At 47.9% G+C, this 20,701-nt stretch overlaps 1 long non-coding RNA gene across 1 annotated transcript; it reads left to right on the top strand.

Annotated features, from left to right (window-relative positions):
- Window positions 1-8,606: 8,606 nt before the first annotated feature.
- Window positions 8,607-18,930, top strand: LOC306782519. The gene is made up of 3 exons (XR_013772274.1): window positions 8,607-8,745; window positions 13,610-13,875; window positions 17,238-18,930. It is a non-coding gene; the product is annotated as an uncharacterized lncRNA (long non-coding RNA).
- Window positions 18,931-20,701: the final 1,771 nt, after the last annotated feature.

Raw genomic sequence — 20,701 nt, forward strand, 5'->3', positions numbered from 1 at the left:
TGGTGCATGGGGACCACTGGTGCATGGGGACACTGGTGCATGGGGACACTGGTGCATGGGGACACTGGTGCATGGAGACACTGGTGCATGGGGACACTGGTGCATGGGGACACTGGTGCATGGAGACACTGGTGCATGGAGGACACTGGTGCATGGGGACACTGGTGCATGGAGACACTGGTGCATGGGGACACTGGTGCATGGGGACACTGGTGCATGGAGACACTGGTGCATGGAGACACTGGTGCATGGAGACACTGGTGCATGGGGACACTGGTGCATGGAGACACTGGTGCATGGAGACACTGGTGCATGGAGACACTGGTGCATGGGGACACTGGTGCATGGGGACACTGGTGCATGGGGACACTGGTGCATGGAGACACTGTGCTACTGGGATGTGGTACTGGGAGACGGTGGAGCAGAGTGCTGATGTGACTACAGGAGCCGGAGCGGTTCACCTGCTGATCAAACGGGTAGCTCGATCTGAAAGAGTCCAGATTTATGTGTGAAATTCTAAAAACTAAAGGGTGAATCTGTGACAACATGAAGGTAAAGATGTGCCGGGAGCGGCGTCTCTTTGTCTGGTGACGAGCCGAGTGCGTGTTCAACTTGACTGTGCAGTCCCTGCAGGATTTTTCCTGCCTGCCTGCATCTTCATCTTCATCGTTCTAAAGATGAAGATGTGCAAAGCTCATTGAGTTAAATGAGTGAAATGAAACACATCAGCATCAAAAAGTGGAATAAAATGTGACGCTGTGAAGAGCTTCAGACCTCTTCTGTTTGTCTGTGCAGAAACATGTATTGTTTTATCCTCTGCTCCTCCTTTAGCTCCTCCTCTCTGCTCCTCCTCTCTCCTCCTCTCTGCTCCTCCTCTCTGCTCCTTCTCTGCTCCTCCTCTCTGCTCCTCCTCTCTGCTCCTCCCTCTCTCCTCCTCTCTGCTCCTCCTCTCTCTGCTCCTCCTCTCTCCTCCTCTCTGCTTCTCCTCTCTGCTTCTCCTCTCTGCTCCTCCTCTCTGCTCCTCCTCTCTGCTCCTCCTCTCTCCTCCTCTCTCCTCTCTGCTCGTCCTCTCTGCTTCTCCTCCTCTCTGCTGCTCCTCTCTGCTCCTCCTCTCTGCTCCTCCTCTCTGCTCCTCCTCTCTGCTCGTTCTCTCTGCTCCTCCTCTCTCCTCCTCCTCTCTGCTGCTCCTCTCTGCTGCTCCTCTCTCCTCCTCTCTGCTCCTCCTCTCTGCTCCTCCTCTCTCACTGAGAGGTCTGTGAACGCATCGTGCTGCTGCTTCAGAGACACGAGCAGGACAGGAAGCTGCTGCCACACATTTGAGTCACAGGCTGGTAAAAGAAAAAGAAAACATCTTTTAGTTATTTATCTTTTTCAAGGCCGGAAAAAATTATAAAAAATTCTGAATTTGTAGGGACAGGACAGTGCTTTTGTGTCACTATACTTCTCAAACATTTTGCTTTGAATATGTATGTTTTGGGAAATATGTCACGTGCGTTCATCTCATTGTATATCAGCAGCAGAGCCGGGGGGCCGTGAGGGGTTCAGCGTGTTGCTCAGGTACACTTCGACACGTGACGCGTCCCAGTCGGCCCCCACGGTCGCCCCCAAAATGACGATGCATATTATGGTTTTATATACAAAACATATGTTCATTGAACAAAATATGATGCATTGTTGCAGATTAAACTAGCCGTCAGTTTGAAAGCAGCTTCACTAGTTTGAGCTGCTCACTGAATGAATCATGAAGAGAGAAGTTAGTTTTATTAACTCTCAAGATTTAACTCGTAAATATCACCATGAAACTTCCCCAGCTGATCACTTTACATTAACACAATTATGTAAAGTATTTGATGATATTGTTTTCTTTCTAATTTGAGTGAAAACCACCACTGCTACAAATACGTTCATAACAGTTTGAATTAGGAACATAATAAACTGCTGTTTCAGTTATTCTTTAATAAGTTATGGTTGGAGTCATAATTAAGCTTGCTGTTAGTTATATGCAATATTAACGTGAATAACACAGTTCATGAAGTTGCATCATTCTGCATCCATGTTCGACCTGCATCACCATTCAGCTGCATTCCGGTGAAAAGGTTTCCTCCAGCAACGTGTGAGCTGGGTTTGAATCTCGGGCTTGTGCGGAGTGAAGTGGATGGAGGAGGAGGAGGAGGAGGAGGAGGAGGAGGTGGGGGGGGGGGCTGCAGGAAACACGCCTGATAGGTGCTAATGGACTTGGGATGTGCCACCACAATTGCCGAGCGGCCCCTGGTCCACCTCGGTGCCCGGGTTCCCATGCAGCCGACGGAATGAGAGAGGGGGGGGGGGTGGGGGGGGGCTGGATGGTGTACACCAGCCTATTGTGCCCCGGTCTTTAGCCCCCACCAACCACATCCGCCTTTCCCAAGAGGAGCTCGAGCCTGCCTGCCTGCCTGCCCGGACTGGTAACCCGGCATCTGCGCGGGGCGAGAGGAGGGGAGGGGAGGAGAGAAACAGTAGCCTTATTTACGCGCTTGATCTCCAGGAAAGCGTCCAAAATTTGGAGAGAAAGAAAGAAAAAAAAGGGGGGAGCCCGGGACATTAGTGGCAGAGAGAAACAAACCGGGGGCTGACAAAGTTGTCTCTTTGGCAGTCGCGCCTCCTATTGAACCGGTAATTTATTCAAAGGAGATTTTTATCCCCGCGATCTGATTATTATGATAATCAAGTGACCCAGACCACTTTTTTCCTTGGTTCTTGTCTGCAGGGCTCTGGGCTCGGCGGTGAAAGCTGATTTGCACGGTGCCCCCCCCCCCCCCCCGGTCACATTCCTGGACTCCTCTGTATCAAAAGACGCAAGACAATGAGGATAGTGGATGTGCGCACTTGATCCAGACGCATGAGCAGAGGCCGCAGTCTCCGCCGGGGGCTTTGTGTCAAACGAATACTAGTAGCCAGACAAGATTACACGAAACTTTTTTTTTCTTTTCATAATCCCACATGGGCCCAAAACGCGGCTCAAAAAAAGACACACTTGATAAGTGAAAAACCCCAAATGGTCGCACAACAGTGAGGATGCTGAGAGGCGCATTTGGTGCGTAATTACGGAGTTAATTAAGAAACTGGCCATCAGATTCAACGCTGTATGAGGGTGGATGCCAATATTATGACAGTTCTGTTTTATTTAGTCATGAATATGAAATCAAAACCAAAAGAAATTCAACATTCCGATTATTAGTTCCCATTAGAGCATCCGTGCTTATTCACGACCACGTCTGCTTTTCATCTCAGAGGGTGGAGACAAAAAAAACCTGCATCGTGTCATGAAGGGGAGGGTCTTCGTGGCAGTATATGTTTTTAGAGCAGGCATGTTTTAAGTTCATATTGCATCTGACGGCGAGGGAATGGCGAGTGCGAGGGGGACGGCGCGGAAAGGAGGGGGAGAGACGAGGGGGGGAGAGTGAGAGAGGCGAGCTCCACCTCCGCGGGAAATAATGGGGACGATAATAAAAAAACAGGGGGGGGGGGGGAAACCCGTCCGGGGGAAGCTGAATGGATGGAGCCAGAGAGACGTCACGGCGCACAGCCGCAGCCATGAAGACGGAGCGGTCCAGCCTCCGGCGGCTCAGTCGGTCTCCATCTCCCGAGCTGCTCGCTTCTCGCGGACGCTGCAGCGACTCGCAGACGACGGTGTGAGTATACGAGGTATAAGCCTGTTATTTCTTCTTCAATGGGAATGGGGGGGGGGGGGGGTGCGAAGGCAAGGTGCCGAATATGGGCTAAATAAACGGAAGAAAAACTGCACACATAACGGAGCGGGATGCGTGTCTGTGGCAACCAGCGGGCGAATATGGGCGATGAGTGTTTGAGCAGCAGCTCGAAATGTTCTTATTTCGGCATCTGTTTTATTCCCGTCTTGATGCTCTGATGAGCGTAAAGCTGGAGGTGATGTTTCATTCAGAGTGGCAGCTGGTGGCAGAGCATACGAGGTGGAAACACACAATATGCACGTTTTGTCTGCTATTTAACGTTCTATTTTCAAACTGCATGAAAAGGCTTTAAAGACAGATTGTTTCCAGTTCATTCATTCTCTCGTGGAGGGGTGGCCGGACGGAGCCCGGGCCCCAGCGAAAGGTCACAGATGAGCCAAACAAACCGGCTCGTCTGGTTAGATGATGAAACGCATCAGCGAGAGAGCAACTTGTAATTATCAGACGTGGTTTGGACTCCGCTTTGAGGGAGAACGCTCAATGCTCAATGACGCATTGTTGCACGGGCTTTCGTGTGCGCCATCCACGGGGAGCCACAGAGGCCAAAAGGCAGCTCTGATATCATTCCTCACACACCTCCAGGCACCCAGCAGGGTCACTCCTGCGGCTCGGCTCTGCTCCCAAAAAACACCCACCCGATACGACACGATCAGGGTCTGGGGACCAAGAGAGAAGCCCCCCTGTTTTGTGTGTCCAAGTTAAGCCCTTGCAGGACTCTGCTCAGATATGGAGGATTACCAGCAGACAGGCCGGCAATGCATGCGTAATAAAACAAAGTGGTGGTGTTCACACCCAGAGCTGGGCGGATCCACAAGGCCAAGTATCCAGTCCACACGTGTGCACCGAGTACGGAGCCTGTGCCGAGAAACACGTGCGCCCCACGGGACACACCGGGTGGAGAGTAAACCGGGTCCGTGGAGCTTTTTTTGGGGGGAGGAGGGTTGAAGCAACAAAAAACATAAACTAGGATTATGCAACGTTTCACATGATAAACATGAGAGTAATATTGTGCAGAGGGTCAATGCAGAGGAGAGGGGGGGGGGGGGGGTAGAAAAGGAAAAGAGCGGTTGCAAAATCAAAATCATGATTTTATTACCTTTCAAAATTGTAATGACAAAAATAAACAATTTAATGTTATCTGTTGAACTAGTTGCACCACACACACACACACACACACACACACACACACACACACACACACACACACGGAGCCAACGCCGTGTGTGCCATTGCAGTGTGCTTAAAGAGGGATCATCACTGACAGCTGTATGTTGTGCGTTTTTGTTATTGTGACAATCCTCAACTCTAGGAAAATAAATCGTGTGCAGTTTTAAAAAATGTGCAACTTGAGGTCTGCACCCTCTTTACGCCCATCGTCACTGACTTTGAAGAAAGAAAAAACAAACACTTTCCCCTTGCTGATTGTCTCCACTGTTCAAAAGAAGGCTGCAGGATGTAAAAAAGGAGGAACTTTGCTCCTCCGCGCTGTGCAGTCCATTTAAAGAATAAAACGATGGTCTCTTTTTTCCAGGGATCCCTGGAGAGACATTCAGCGGCCCGACAACACGTGGCTTACTGTATAGGTAATCAGCTCCCACCGTCACTCGCATCTCACGCAGGCTTCCGTAGTCACGTCGGATATTTTGGGAAGTTTGAGGAAATAACACAATTTATATTTCAAGAAATAATAACTACATGATATATGATGGAGGTGCATAGTTGTTCAGCTAATACAGTTAAACATAAGGTTCGGATTTTACGGCAGAAGAGTAATTATAATGTGTAAAAACATGATGATTTAAAGACGTGAAAACAGCCACAGATCAACACAACGCAATGCCAAACATCATGCAATTATTTCATAAAATTCATACCATATCAGGGATGTTCAGTAGCTTCAGTATTTTTACACACAGGACGTGTGGAAAATGTATTACGTGATTTCGACAAATCGTCATTTTCAGCTAATTAGCTCCACCCACTTCAGTGTGGCCGTGAACACTCAAAGTGTGTGTGTGCGTGTGTGTGTGTTTGTGTTCATCAGACTCACAGTGTGTCCGCACACAGGCCTACACAGTCACCTCACTGTTCTTCCTCCATTCTGGTTATTTCAAAAACACACTTATCCACCTTTAAATATCGCTTTGACGTGCGTAAAATACTTTCTCTCGTGCGTAAAACTCGTGCGTAATTGCTTTTCTTGCCTCAAAACGCAGCATTCAAGCTGATAATTCAATCTGTTTCATAAAATGGCATGAGATTAAATGTTTTTGGGTTTTTTTTTACCACGTGGTTATAATCAGATGATAACCAACGCGACTTCATAATAGGATTTTTTTTTGCTAATCAGCTCTGTACCTTCGCTGTAATTATTTCCAATTAGAGGCGCCGGATTTGTTGACGTCACGCACGTTTTGGCCAATAGCACAGCCTGATGATGGTTTGGAGAGAAAGAACAATGAGCTCGACTGATGCTTTGAATGTGTGTTTGGATTGTATCTGAGCTGAGGTGAGTTGGAGAAAAGAGGCGGCTGAGTGTGACACCGTGAGGCTCTTTTGGTTTAAACTTTTGCAGATCAGAGACACTTTAAAATCTCCACATGCTTAATTTTCTGAAGTCACAGTGTGAATAATTCCTCGGGTGAAATGTATCGTGAAAAGCGAACACTGTGGGGTTATAAACCCAGAAGACGATTGTTGAAAGCAGTGTTAAATGAAGGGACTATTAATGATAATGGGGGGAATAAGTGCAATCTGCATGTAATTATCTTTATCCAGCTTGGAAATCGTGAAAATACATCTGATCTGAAAAAACAAAAAACGAGTCATAAAGCTCACAGCAACAGTCTGCAGCGATTAGACATCTTAATGTGAATATTGCATCATTCCCGTTTAAAATAATATTGTGATGAATTACTGATGAGTTTCAACACCAAAGTGATTGATGAGGTTTTTATTAGGAAAAAGTAAATTAGAAACACGTTTTTTAACGATTGTCAAATAAAACAAATATTGGATTTTTCAAAATGTTTCAAGTTATTAATGTACCTTAAAATACTATTACAAATATTCATGAACCCATTATGTAAATAAGGCAATTAAGGTATTTTCCTATTTTGTCTTTTAAAAAAAAGAACTACAATTCCATCTAACAGATATTTATGAAGGAAACATTTAAGGAAGAATTTTTTTTAAATTCATGACTGCAGCTGCACAAATGTGTGAGTGTGTGTGTGTGTGTGTGTGTGCATTTGTAAGCCTGCTTTCTTAAATCGTCTGCAATTATGTATCTAAACATGTGAAAGTTTGCACATTAGCTACGTGTGTGTGTGTGTGTGTGTGTGTGTGTGTGTGTGTGTGTGTGTGTGTGTGATCCAGTGCTGTAGCATTCTGCTCTCGAAGGGCCTCACTTTGTCCTTGTGGATTGAAACAAAGCACCTTGACGAAGATCGGTGTTAATGCGACAGCCTTCTGAACGGGCAACAAAACACCTTTCTTTTTAAAACACTACGCAGATTCAGAGAGTAGAAGAAGAAAAGCAGGTGCTCAGTGTAACCTGGAGGGAGAACAATGCCAGAGGGATTGGCTGTTTGCTAACGGGGATGTAGCCGTCTCTGCTAACGCCTGCATGTTGCCAGTCAAGTCTTGTAGTTTGATTGTTCAGATTTGTGATGGAGGGGCGAGAGTATTCTGTGCACCCCCCCCCCCCACCCTCTCTCTCATTCTCCCTCAGTATCTCTCCATCTCGCCCCTCTGCTCCCAGTCAGTCGAGCTTTACTTGGCGTTGGTGTTGGTGGGGGAGGAGCCTGCCACAACAGGGATCTGGGCACACAGAGCAGCTTTAATTGGAAGGGGGCCTTGTGCCATGTGCCACCACAGCGTGTGAGAGGAGTGTGTGCTGCAGCATTGTCTCTACCCGAACATGTGAGACAGAGCTTTGCGTGCGTTTTGCTTTATTTTTTCTGTATTTCTGTGGACACACGTGGGCGTGAAAGGATACGTCTATGACATGTGCTTCCCGCTCCTGTACGTCTGGGTGGGTGCGTGTTTGCATTACATCACTGTTTCTGTATATTATAAGGTGTTTATGTGCGTTTTAAACCCCTCTATCTTCGCTTTGGTGCCAACCCTTGAGCGCAGGCCCGGCTTCTTTGGCATCAGATAATGTAAATGAAGACAAACCAGTTTCCTTTGTAGTCAAACAGCCGGGATCTTTTAATTAAAAAATGCATTTGGGCTGCGGCGGTGGGGGGGTGGGGGGGGGGGGGGCATAGCCGGTTTGGACTGGTTTGACGGAAGACGCCAAACCAGTCAGGCATTTGTTTTTTATTGGTGCCTCTCGCTAATTGTTTGACTTTGTGGAGTTTTTGGTATAGAGGCCTTACTTACGGACCAATCAAAGCTTTCTGTACACAAAGGGAGGCTTCCGATTGGCCGAGGCGGTTTGAGGCGGGGTGAGGGGCCACGTGGTGACGTCACAAAATGAAGGGGTCAGGACATTTAAGGGCCGCTGTAGGTTGAGTGAGGGGGAAAAAAAACATCGGCAGAAGAGTAACGTCTTTGTTCAGAGTTGGCGTCAACTGCTGTTTTCTTTTCGGGGGATTTCTAGACATTGCTGATTATTTACATTACTTATAACATTTTACCAAGTTAGTCTGTGGTCAAATTAAAAGAGATGTAATTATGTTTGTATCACCAACTTTCTTCTTTGCTTGCAGGTCAGAACTTCGGCCATGTCACTACGCCCGCGGCTTGAGAGGATGGGTAGCCTTAGGGGTTGGTTGTTATCTTTGGTTATCTAGCTGTATGAGTGATGTACATTCTTCATAAAGCTAGATAACCGAAAGTAACAAGAATCCCATTACACTCCTGAAAAGGCATCAAGACCCCAAAACGCGCTTCCCTCCAAAAAAAGCACAAACTGCGACAAGAACTGCAAGAAAATGAAGAAAATGGACGACATTTAAAAGGAGTTGGGACCCGAATGCTGCAAAAGGTAGGTTGCTAGTTGTGTGTGTGTGTGTGTGTGTGTGTGTGTGTGTGTGTGTGTGTGTGTGTGTGTGTGTGTGTGAGAGAGTGGATATAGGTCCACATGGCCTTTTAATAACTTTACTGTGAGACTGTCTGTTTTTGCCGTTTCGATCCATCGACATTTAGAAATGTAAGGCTATGGTTGGGAGGCAGGTAGAAATAAATGGCACATTGCCGTACATATTGCGTACAGCTCCCTGCAGCCAGTGGCAGTGATCCATAGCAGTACGGTTGGTGCAACAGGATCACTTTTAATCTAATAAGCCCCATGATCCTTCTGTGTGGGGGGCTGCATGCAGGGGCTTAGTATCACATGGCTGGGAGTGACGGGGCATCGCTGAAAAGGACCCACACTGATTCACCAAAGACTTTGACAAGTCGTTTAACAAGTCGCTGTTAGCTAATCAGTTTTTGCTAGCCAGTTTGGTCAATGCTTTATTCACATGAATTTCAGCTTTGCCGGGTTGCATCTTTGGCATTAAGAGAACATGCAATATGAGAAGAATCGTTGGCCTTTTATATCACAGGAGCCACATACGGAGCTATGAATTATACATATGTTCCAACTTGGACGGGATTGTGTGAGTTAAGAATGCTCCCTCCGAGTTAATCCGGGCTCAGCGAACAGACAAGAATTAGTTTGAGGCCAGTTTTGTTAAGTTAAGTTTTTTCTCCTTCCCACCTACTCTTTTCTCCCTTTTGCATGAAAAGATGTTTGCTTTGGGGTCCTGGCCGTTGTTTGATTTGACGTGACAGTTGGCTTCGTTGTGAATGGGCCGTGGCAAAGCCTCCATTGCGTGAGGTGCTACCATGTGGAAAAGGCCCCGATGGGATCTCACTCAATGCTGTGTGTGCTTGCAAGGCTCCAGAGGGGCTTGCAAGGCTCCAGAGGGGAGGGGGGTGGTCCAGGGGCAATCAAGCAGAAAGTTCCCCCGGTGACGAGATCCATGAGCGAGAAGAGAACAATCTCAGCCCTAAGGTTCTTTGCCGGAGCTCATGGTGAGGAGTAATTGGTCAATCAGATCTCCAACCTCAAGGCCTCTGATGGCTGATTGAAGGTGTGATTTCTTTCCTGCCCATCAAAGCTAGAGGGTCGCTCCTGCTGAGAGAGACCGTTAAGGATTGTCCCCAAGGTCTCAAGGCTTTGGAGCTACACGGCTAAGCGGTGAACTCCAATTGTAATACATATTCCACATGGCGGTTTGCTGTCTCAACATGGCTCGGCTAAAGCATCAACCCTGGAGTTTGGCTATGTTCAGCTTGACATGGTACAAAGTCGAAGCAGTTGTGCAGCGCCAAAGTGAAATTCCCTAAAAGCTTGCGTGGCAACCTCACCTCGCGATGTCAATTTCTTCGAGCCCTGCAGTTGTGTCTGCCTGTCTGCTGCATTGCAGGTGCTGAGTGTGACATTTGAGCTCTGGGCTCAGCTCAGTAAGAGAGAGGAACGAGGGCCTTGACGGGAAGTGACAGCCGGAGATGTCACCTTCTTGGATGGGGAAAGTAGTACCCGGTTCCCTTTCTACTGTGCTGCTGCCGGCTTGTTTTTATTACAGTGTAGACTTTGTAGCATGCCGTGGCTTTGATCTGTTACTGAAAATGATAGACTGAGGTTTGTGCCTGACTAATATCCGAGCACGTGCACGTCTGAGCCGGGTGCATTTACGAATTTAACAGGTGCACGTTTTGAGCAGTGTAAAGATAAGTTACCTTCTTTTTTGCTGCCTTTTTTTGTGTGTCAGTTACAGTGTTGGAGCTAAATGGGAACTGAAGTCTTGGACAGATTGTGTTTATACCCTAAGCAGTACCCTGGGAGATGCATATCATGGTGCAAAATGCTTTGTACTGGCTCTGTGTGTGGCACAGTTATATCACGAGCACTTCACACTGGGGACCCCAGAGCAGAGACTATCTTAGCTTTCTGCCTTCCCCGAAAATGGCACGGAGATCGGAGAGTTCCTAAAAGCCACCTCAGGGCCTTTGGTCTGTGTCCCATGGCGGAGTTGGAAATAGAAAGTGCGCGAAGGCAGGGAGGGGTGCGAAGAGGAGGCGGAGTAGGGAGGTGGGTTTGTCTTAGCAGCAGATTTAGACTCTAAGTGTCAAACAGAAAAACAGCCATTGTGGTCGAGTCCTACTCGCCTCCCCACCAGTGGACTTTACAGTCAATAGAGCTAGTCCACTTGTCACTGAGGGACAATGCGCCCCTTTGCCTCCCCTTCACCCCCGTCGGGTCCGAGCAGCCAGACAGTTTTCTGAATAAGACCCAGTGATTCTTGCCCCCTTTTTTTTCTCTGCCTCTCTTTTTACTCAACGGAACACACCAATGGGGTTTGTAAAATGGCTTCGCTGTTGGGCCGAAGCAGAAGGCCAAACCCGAAGGCCAGACCCTGTTATTTTTCGGCATTCCCTTCCACCCCCCAAGTTGCAAAAGTCAATGGGCCTTGCCAGACAAAGGAGATTAAGTTTGGCAATGTAGCAGTAACAGGTGTACTTTGACTGTGCTCGGACCACACAGGGGTTGACTGCTGTTGTCTGACCCGTCGCTCTGTTTGCCTCCCTGTTGGTTTTCAGTTGGTGCGGAGATAAAGACGAAATTTGCTTTGTGCTCTCAGACGTCGAGAACGCTTCAGACCTTGCAGATTTAGAAGAGCGTGTTTGGCCCAGCTGTCTAGCACTGGCCTCTTCATCATTTCTCACTGCTTTTGAAAACGTAGCTCACTTCTGCAACATTTCTCCAGTGATTTGCCAACTTTTGCCTCCAAAAGGGATCCTGCAGATATCTTCAGATCTCGAGCTGTGCTCACCCAAGGGAGCGAGTTAAGGATAAACAATGTGGGCACACAGAGGAAGAAAGAAATATCAGAGGGAGTGCGGCACGGCGCTGAGGCATGAATACATTTTCACATTTAGAACGGAGACAGTGATGTTTTAAGAGGGGAAATGTCTTTCAAAGAGAAACGAGTGAAGCCTTTTCTATCCATACCTTCAGTGTTCCCAACCACAATAAATCGAGCCATTCAGCAGTATATAAACAGACACTCTCAGAGCCAGAGGAAAACAGTGCACGCATTTGTTTGCTTCAGTCGTTAATAAAGCTTTTACCGAGAGGCTCGGCCCTCAGGAAAAAGCCCATTCTGGTGAAATGACTTGGCAAAGCATCCGATGAAGGGTCTGTTCAGACTGAAGCTGCTCCCGCTGCCATTGTCTCGTTCTCTCTCACACACACCTACGAGTCCAGAGTAAGCACACAATTTCACTGTTGCGTGAGCTGTTAATATCAGAGGCTTCACAATAGAGCCCAGTCGCCATATTTGCATAAGGCACTTTTCCAACAAGGATCCAGAGAGGGCTTGAAAGCTGGCCCACTCCAGTGCCAGTGGCAAAAAAATGTCAAGTGCCAATTAGGAGAGGTTTGCCACCATTCAGCGGTACCCCACCCCTGTTAGTCCTTCTCCTCCCCGCTTCCCCACCCCAACTCTCTCACACTCCGAGTCACCCCTGTTTTTACCACCTTATTCCAATTTCAGACGTAGCCTTCCCCTGCTGACACCCAGAGACAAAAGCTGGCTCCCTCCTCCGCTGGCTAATGGAGGATCCTTTCTGCCGGGGCTCAGAGTATTAGCAGAATCAGAGAGCGCGCTCTGTTCGCCGATTAGTCAGCTTTCTTTGTTGATTTCTTTCAATAGATAGGGTTCACGAACAATGCAGCTAAACCTGCGCGATGTAGACCTCCACCTGCTGGTGAATATTGAACCTGGCGAGCTGGCTACATTGTGCTGTACTATGGTTTTAGGCTCCGCAGGTTTCCATGTGCAGGTGTGAGACGAGGGACGGATTTTGGAAAAGACAGATGCTGATTTCAAGCAATTTAAATGATCACCCCTTTTCATCCGATATCCAAAGTGGTCTATCTGTGTTAGTGCTACTAGCATTTAGCCACCTAATGAGTAGCTTTAAGCTAGTCCTGCTTATTATTTTGCACAGATACAAATACAGAGCATCCTATTGATGAGACTGGCTGCAGTGAGACAGTATTAGAATTGAGAGCACGGGCTTCGAGTCAGCTGTTAAGAACTGCACAATAACACTCGATGAGGATTTACCGGCATATTCACGTTAGCTTAACTGCCGAGAGTAAACAGTGCCGAACAGCTGTTTACAGTTCTACCAATGCTGAAAAAATGCTGCATTATTTTCAGCGATGCTTAACTGCGGATGCAAAGAACGAGGTGACAGGAACATGGAGCATCATCGCCGTCCTTGAATTTAAGTGGCGTGGTGTTTACATACAGGTAAGCCTTTCGCTATGAAAGGCAGACACCTCGCGTAAATTAAAGAAACCTGGTGAATGAAATTTAAAAAATTAAGTCGTAGACGCGATAAAAGGAGGTAATCGTGTTTGTCCGAACGGGCTAGCGTTGTTCTCCACAGAGCATTTACCTAACTTACCGCCTCCTGCCACTCAAAAGGATTTTTTCTCTTGTCCCCTTTTTCTCTTTCATTCTTTCATTCAATCTCTGTGTCGAGTTTTTTTTTTTTTTTCTTTCCCACCCTTGATTCTCAGATGGTTGGATCTGATTAGCATGCATTTGCATAATGAAAGTCATTTGCATGCTCAGGGGCAGACTGTACCATGAGAACAGACATGAAAAGGTGTTGGTGTGTGTGTGTGTGTGTGTGTGTGTGTGTGTGTATGTGTATACATGCATTCACATGCATGCATAGCTTGCATTCATATGCCTCCGTGAACTATACAAGTGCGTTTTCATGGATAGTCCATCATTTTGTCTTCTTGCCCTCTGATTTTTTTTATTCCACGTTTTTCTGTGCAGGCTACCAACCACACCACTGAAGGAAAGCTGGCAGAAAGGAGACCGAAAAACAGAGAAAGAGGAGGAGGAGGGGTTTCGTTTGATTCTGCCCTCCCTCTCTGTTCGCCCTCCTCTGCATCGCCTCTTCCCTCCTCCTCCTCCTCCTCCTCCTCTGCTCCATCCTCAGCAGACTGCCCCCTTTTTCCTGTACAGCGAGACGCAGCCCCGCGCCACCATCTTAGAGCAACGCTGGCATGAAATGGAAGTGGAAAGACCAGTCAGTGCAGGTAACACACCAAAAACCCACAGCGCCCGCCATGTCGCGTCTTTCCACCGGCGCCAACCCCGACACTCCATCCTCTCCTCCTCCTCACCTCCCTGTTCGCTCCCTTCCTCCAGCGGGCGATAGCCTCCGTTTTTAATCACCTGGGATGTGTTTGTTAATTGCACGATTCACAAGATGTGCTGATGGGTAGGGGGGATGGTGGTGTGGGGGGAGAGTCGATGTGGGCGGGGCATGTTTTGTATGTGTGTTCACATTAAATCACTGTGCTCAATGCCTCTCTCTCTCAGGAGGCTTTCAGTGGGCATCTGTCCTCCGAAGCGCCATGTTTTCTTTCCACGTTTGGGAATTCTCATGCCCATCCCCACACACGTGTGTGTGTGTGTGTGTGCCCCGACATGGCGGCGGCTGCCATTTTGGAGACACGATGCAAGCCGTGCCTTCTGGACAACAACAGAGGCAACACTTCATAACTCAGCAGAACACGCGAGGATTTGTGAGCTATGTTTTGGCCACAGACGTAAAACAAAAGTGGTAGTTTTTAAATTATTATTATTGCAGTCGCTCGAACAGACGTCTGACTTTTAGAGTCATTCTGAGAAACCTCTTCTGTTCTTCTTCAACTCCTTAAATTGATGTCAAGGTGGGCACATCTGTCGAGTGCAACGTGATGATGTCCATGAACCGCTCGCTTATCATGTTCTCATCGAGGGGCACTGCAGTAGATCAACACGAAACAGGCGAGAGAGACAGAGAAATAATAGGGAAGAGATGGAGAAGAAGTGGGACCTCGATAGGCAGAGTTTCAGCACTGGAAAGCCTCTCTTTGTGCGAGCGTCGGAGGGCAGTCGGTGCTCAGACAAGTCGAGTATTGTTCTCCCCGAGCGAGCTCGTTATAGTGCGGTGTTATTCCAAACGGAGGAGCTCACCACTTTATGAAAACCGCTTAAACCGAAACACCAATTAGCGTCGGCCGGGCCTGATTAGGTAAGGCAGCCGGTAAACAGTGCACGCCATTGTGCTCGCAACAGAGAGACCTCCTTTTGTTTGGTGTGGAGGTCAGAGAGACAATGCTAACGCTAACGTACAGGAGGGTGCCAGTCCGTAGGGCTAACAGAGGGACTGCAGACTTTTGGGTCAAGGTGGGAGAGGAAAAAGAGACTGTTGCTCAAACACACGAAAGCATCTCTTCATCCAAGGTCCAAGGAGACAAGCCAACGCTTTTTTTTTTTTTTTTAAGTGTTTAACTCCACTGATTTACAATATTGACACGGCTGAAACTACAAGTGAGACCGCTTCTCTAATTAGGTCATGGCAAGCTTTCTGCATTTCTATTTTTGATGATGCCGCCTTAAAAAAGACGTCGCTTGGCTTTCCCCGAGAAGTGCTGTGGTAACTGTGTCAAACCCCCAAAGAAGCGCACTAATCACTGCCAGGCCTCCGCAAAACAGGTGGTGGATTGAGTGAAGGGGGCCGGGGTCCTTCTCAATTTACTGTGTAAATTATGCAGAGCCCAAAACAATGCAAACGGTAGACAGTGGAGTGGCTGGCGTTGGCTAATGAGATGATGAGAAGCCTGGGAGGGCCGGGAGCCAGTCGAGGTGAGGGAGGGGGGGCACGGCCGGCAGCTTGTGTCTGGATCTGTATGTTCGTGTGTGTGTGTGTGTGTGTGTGTGTGTGTGTGTGTGTGTGTGTGTGTGTGTGTGTGTGTGTGTGTGTGTGTGTGTGTGTGTGAGGGTCTAGAGCTCTGGCAGGGGAGCAGACACTGTCCCGTTTGCACAAACCCCATCGTCAGCACCCCTCCTTGCCCAGACTGAGTGCTGCAGAGGGAGGGGAGCAGGCAGCTGGGGCACCCTGCCCCCATTGCTACAGCAAGAGCACCAGCCTTGGGAACCTCTGTGGCAGGGGTCCCCCCACCAACACTGGCACGTAGGGGCCCCCCAAAAGTCTGGCTGCCAAACCACCCTCCCAACACCACCTCCACCAACCCCTCCCACACTAATGTGAGGCTGGGGGCCTGGGAAGGACTTCAAGTTCACGGCCAGACCTCCTATTGAGCTGACAGCCTGACTGTTTGCTCAATCCGGCTCCCCATTCAGAGCTGTGTAGGATGGGGGGGGGGGGGGGGGGGGTGTAGAGAAAGGGCTTGTTGGGGGGCTAGATAGGACACCGTAGCACCGTGATAGCTATTCATTCAGCATGAGGGACACAAGTAAAGAGCGAGGGGAGAGAGTGACGAGGGGGGGGGGGGGTTGCATAAATAAAAAGTGAGGAATCCAGCCTCAAAGTTTGCTTTGAGCGTTGTGCGCCTCTCACACACTCTTTTGGACTCTTAATTACCGGCGCCTTCCACTTGTCTCTCTCCCTTTCGCTAACCTCCCCCTTCCTCGTCCTCCTCATCACTCACACACACACACACGAACACAAAATCGCAATCATTCTCATCATCCCCTCTATCCCCTGGTTTTATTAGGCCACATGCTGGGGCTGTAAATTTACCATTAACAAGCTTATTCACTGTAGTCCTCTCAACAAAACAAGACCATGATGCCAATAACTCAAAGCGACACCAATACCCAAAACTGCCTTTTATACTCACCCCCCCCCCCCCCTCCCTGGCCCTGAGTGCACCCGCTCTGAACAACGGGCGTTGTGCTAAATGCCAAGGCTAACGCGCCGCTCGCTCATATCTCAGGCGATGCTAATTAGCACGGTGGTTGTTGGTTTCTGCCGCTAAGCTGGACGGCTGCGTTATCGGTTCACTCTGCACTCAGTGACTCGCCGTAATATCTTAAGTTGCTTGTCTGAGCTGCTTGAAAATGTAAAAAAAGAAAAAAAAAGAAGAAGTGGGGTTTGAAGTCCAACCTAGCTTACGGTGCGTCACATGCTTTCTCTTTGTGTGAGCAGCTCGTAGCGTACCAGGCTCCTGTTAAGGCCTTTCAACTTTGGCCCCCCGCCATCCCTTCAGCCGGTACATGGAGCTGCTCTTACTTCGGCCCAGATTTAGGACACACGAGGAATGTCCTCGTCACTTATTGTTCATGTTTAACCCCAAGCAGTTCGGTCACATTTTGCTCTGTTACTTTTTCGTCACCGCAACATATAAAAGTCCTGCTCCTCTATGGAAACAGCACAATCATGACTCGAAGTAGAGAGAACTCAAAAAATGTCTTTCGTGCAGAATAACACAGTTATATACGACACACATCTTTAAAAAGATAAAAACGTAATATTTCCATTTTTACAACCTCTATTTACGAAGTTTTTACAGATTTTTTGTAACGTGACCGATTCTTTAAAGTAAACTTGATTTTCCAACCCGCAGGAGTCGACGCCCCCATCTTAATGCCATCTTTCTCTTTGCAGGTGAATGTTGTCGGCACCGAGCTGCGATCTGAAGCGGCGGGACGTCTCCTTTTTCGCGCCGGGACCAAACACGACGAACGGCGGCGGATTCCTGCACACGATTCCTGCCCGTGACTTTGGAAGCGTCGCCGCTTCGTCTGCACCTCTTTCGTCTGACGCATCGTCTGACGCATCGTGTGACCCCGGCAGGACGGGCTGAGAAGGCCTCGTGGACTGTGACTATGGCGGGAAGACGATCAGCAGCTTGAGAACGAACTGCCGTGTTGTGACTCTTGAGGGTGTGGCACTTTGTAATTATTATTCTTAGTACATGTAAACACCAGACATGAATATCAAGCGTCTTCAACCAACATATAGGCTTCACTTACTGTCGGTCTCATTTGTTGAGTCGTCGCCCACGTTTTTTGTTGGGTTCCTGTTTTTTGTTGTAGTTGCTAGGACTCAGACACGTGAATGTGAGACCCACGGCAGCAGTGAATAATACTGCACTGCGATTGGACGGCTCCGTGTGTCGGCGGACACAATGGCGAAGGAGTGAGCTGTCGTCTTTATACTCTATGCAACTGTTTAATCTTCTTTTTTGGGGGCTTGGAGACCCTTTTTCATCCTCACTCTGGATTCTTATTTTTGGGCTTCAAAGATGAAGAAAAATGTTTTTTGAGGAGCGTACATTCCCGTTGCTAATACAGATATTACAGTCAGAGTGTGAGTGTGTGTGTGTGTGTGCGTGTTTGTGTGTGTGTGTGTGAGCGTGTTTGTGTGTGTGTGTGTGTTTGTGTGCGTGTGTGTGTGTGTGTTTGTGTGCGTGTGTGTGTGTGTGTGTGAGCGTGTGTGTGTGTGTGTGACAAACGACACAGCTCAGTTTCATAATGCATCGAATCTCATATTCGCAGCCTTAACAGACTTTGGTGCGACTGTGCAGCCACAGTGTTGAGTAAACGTGGACCGGCGCGTGTAATATTCAAAGTGTGTTTGATGAGCAGGAAGTAGCTGAGCGCGGCTCATGGGCTGCGTGTATACAGAACACGCCGCGCCATTAAAACGCAGCAGTTTGGTCCACAGCAGCTAACCTGCATCGCCAGGAGAGACATGACAAATACATCGGCTTCAAACACTGCCTTAATATCCTGTCCTTGACACACACACACACACACACACACACACACACACACACACACACACACACACACACACACACACACACACACACAGAAGTGCAATAAAGCAAAGTATTATCGCAGCCTAATTCATTCTATATTAATTTTCGGGAAGTGGCAAATTTTTTTATTACGATTGGTAATCTATGCAAATCTTTTACATATTACTTTAAACAATCTTATGTCTATGCAGTGCTTTTTTGCAATTGATTCAAGGGGGAGACTATCTTGGCCTAATTTAGAAAATGTATTCTTTTGATAATCATGCACATCCCAGTGCTCAAGACAATTACTTATCTGCCTGGATAAGCTTGAAATTATGTTCTTAATCTTCAGCAAAAAAAAAGGAAAAGTCCAGGGGCATAAAAACCCTGAATTGTGGTCTGAAATAATTAAGTCGGTTGCACTAAGATCTCATTTTTTCTTCTTAAATGCAGATTAAACATATCCATTGAGCCACGCCTCCATGTAGCCTTTCTTGTTTTTATGTGCGCAGCGTTGTTTGTGTTGTGCAATCTGATGGCTGCGGATGAGTGTTCACCACATGTGCCTTTGTATGGAAAAATGAGTTGGAATAGTAATAAAGGTTTACATTGAAAACAATGGGGAAGAAGTGGCTTGTGTGCATGTATCTTTCTTCTATTTGACGTGCATGAGATCATCAATGGGAAGGTTGGACATCCAGCAGTAAAATATAAAATCTTATAATGATGTAACTCACTGAAATACATAAACATAAGAAACTATGGAGGGAGACACGACACTTTAAAAAAAGAGACAAAAATCTAAATTTACTCAAATGTTTTCCCTTTTTTATTGGCGACAGTAATGTCTACAGAGAAATCAACTGTGATTCAGCTCCAACGTAATATTACAGCCAAATGAAAAGATTATCAACATAAAAATCTTCCAAAAACACCATCAGGGATGTGGGTTCATTTCCTGGAGTGTTTGGCATCGAGCTGCAAGAGAGGAACAGCAGAGCTCTGTCCTGTCTCTTTATCAGCGTATTCGTCGGCACTAAGATGCTGTAGTAGTGAAAAACCCTCATTCTGGTCATGTAGATGAGTAATAAACCCAAAAATGCATCAGCACACATGCCGTCCTACCGGGGAGAAACAAAGAGCTCCGTCTCACAGTGCAGCCCCGGTGTTGACACCACATATGGCGAACGCGCCAACGTTTAACATATGCCCCCCCCCCAATTCATTAGCATTGTCATGTAAAAGAGGGCGATCCCACTGTAAAACAAATGAAATGTAACCCTTTTACAGTACAGCTTTTCATTCACCCCCCCCCCCCCCCCCCTCCATCTTTTACGACGAAGTCTCGTGTAATTCAATGAAAGAGGTTTTTAATGCAGCCCTCCTCCCCTCGGGTGTGTGCATCGTCGGTGCGTGGCGGCGGAGTCTTTCCCGAGCCGTTCCTCCTTCTTGTTTACAGCCGCGCGTTAAAACGAGCCGTCGTACACATGAACAACAGCTTCCGTGCAAACGTTACAGCGCTCTTATTAAGCAATTACATTATGTCCCCGCCGTTAACATCCAGAGAGCAAGCGGGCGACGGCTCGCCCTTCGGCCCGCGGTGTTTCTTGGCGGCGTTACGGCGCCTCATAATCTGATTCACAGTTGTTGTTTTGTCATGCTGCCAAGAGGCGAGTTGCATTAGCCGAGCACTACGGGGCCTTAATGAACCGAGTGTCGGCGTTAAGCACCGTGGAGCGAGCCGGAGTGACGGCGTACAACCGGGGCTGTCATCTGCGGCCATGTTGGATCACAGTCTAAGTTATAGCTTGTCCGTGCTGAAAAAATAAATAAAGGGTTAGTGAGGGCGAAGAGAAGAAAAGAGGAAAGAGCCTCCATTACGCTCGATGTGCTGAGCGACCCTGAAGGAGCCGCTCTCATTGGAGGTTTGGGTGCGGCGACCGTTCGACATGAAGCACAAAATGGCTGCGATCAGATTCCAAGATGGCGCCGCGATGACATCAATGTCGCTCGGATCAGATCGGATCCATAAACCAAATCCAAAGTGGGGGTTTTGGTGCACGTCCAAAGGTCTACGAACTCTACATTGCTATGCAGGAATGAGCCCCCGGTAGGCCGTTCCCTGTGATTTTGGAGGGAAGCGTGTTGGCGACCGGTCGCTATAAAGGACAGAGGATGTGTGTGTGTGTGTGTGTGTGTGTGTGTGTGTGTCTTTGGACACAAACGTGGTCAGTGCCAAGAAGAAAGAAAAAAAGTGGGCGTCCGGCCAGATCTGTCCACCTTTGTGAGCTGCAACGGCAATTCTGTTCAGCGAGCGAAGACG

Source organism: Melanostigma gelatinosum, assembly GCF_949748355.1.
Source record: "Melanostigma gelatinosum genome assembly, chromosome: 9".
Taxonomy (NCBI): domain Eukaryota; kingdom Metazoa; phylum Chordata; class Actinopteri; order Perciformes; family Zoarcidae; genus Melanostigma; species Melanostigma gelatinosum.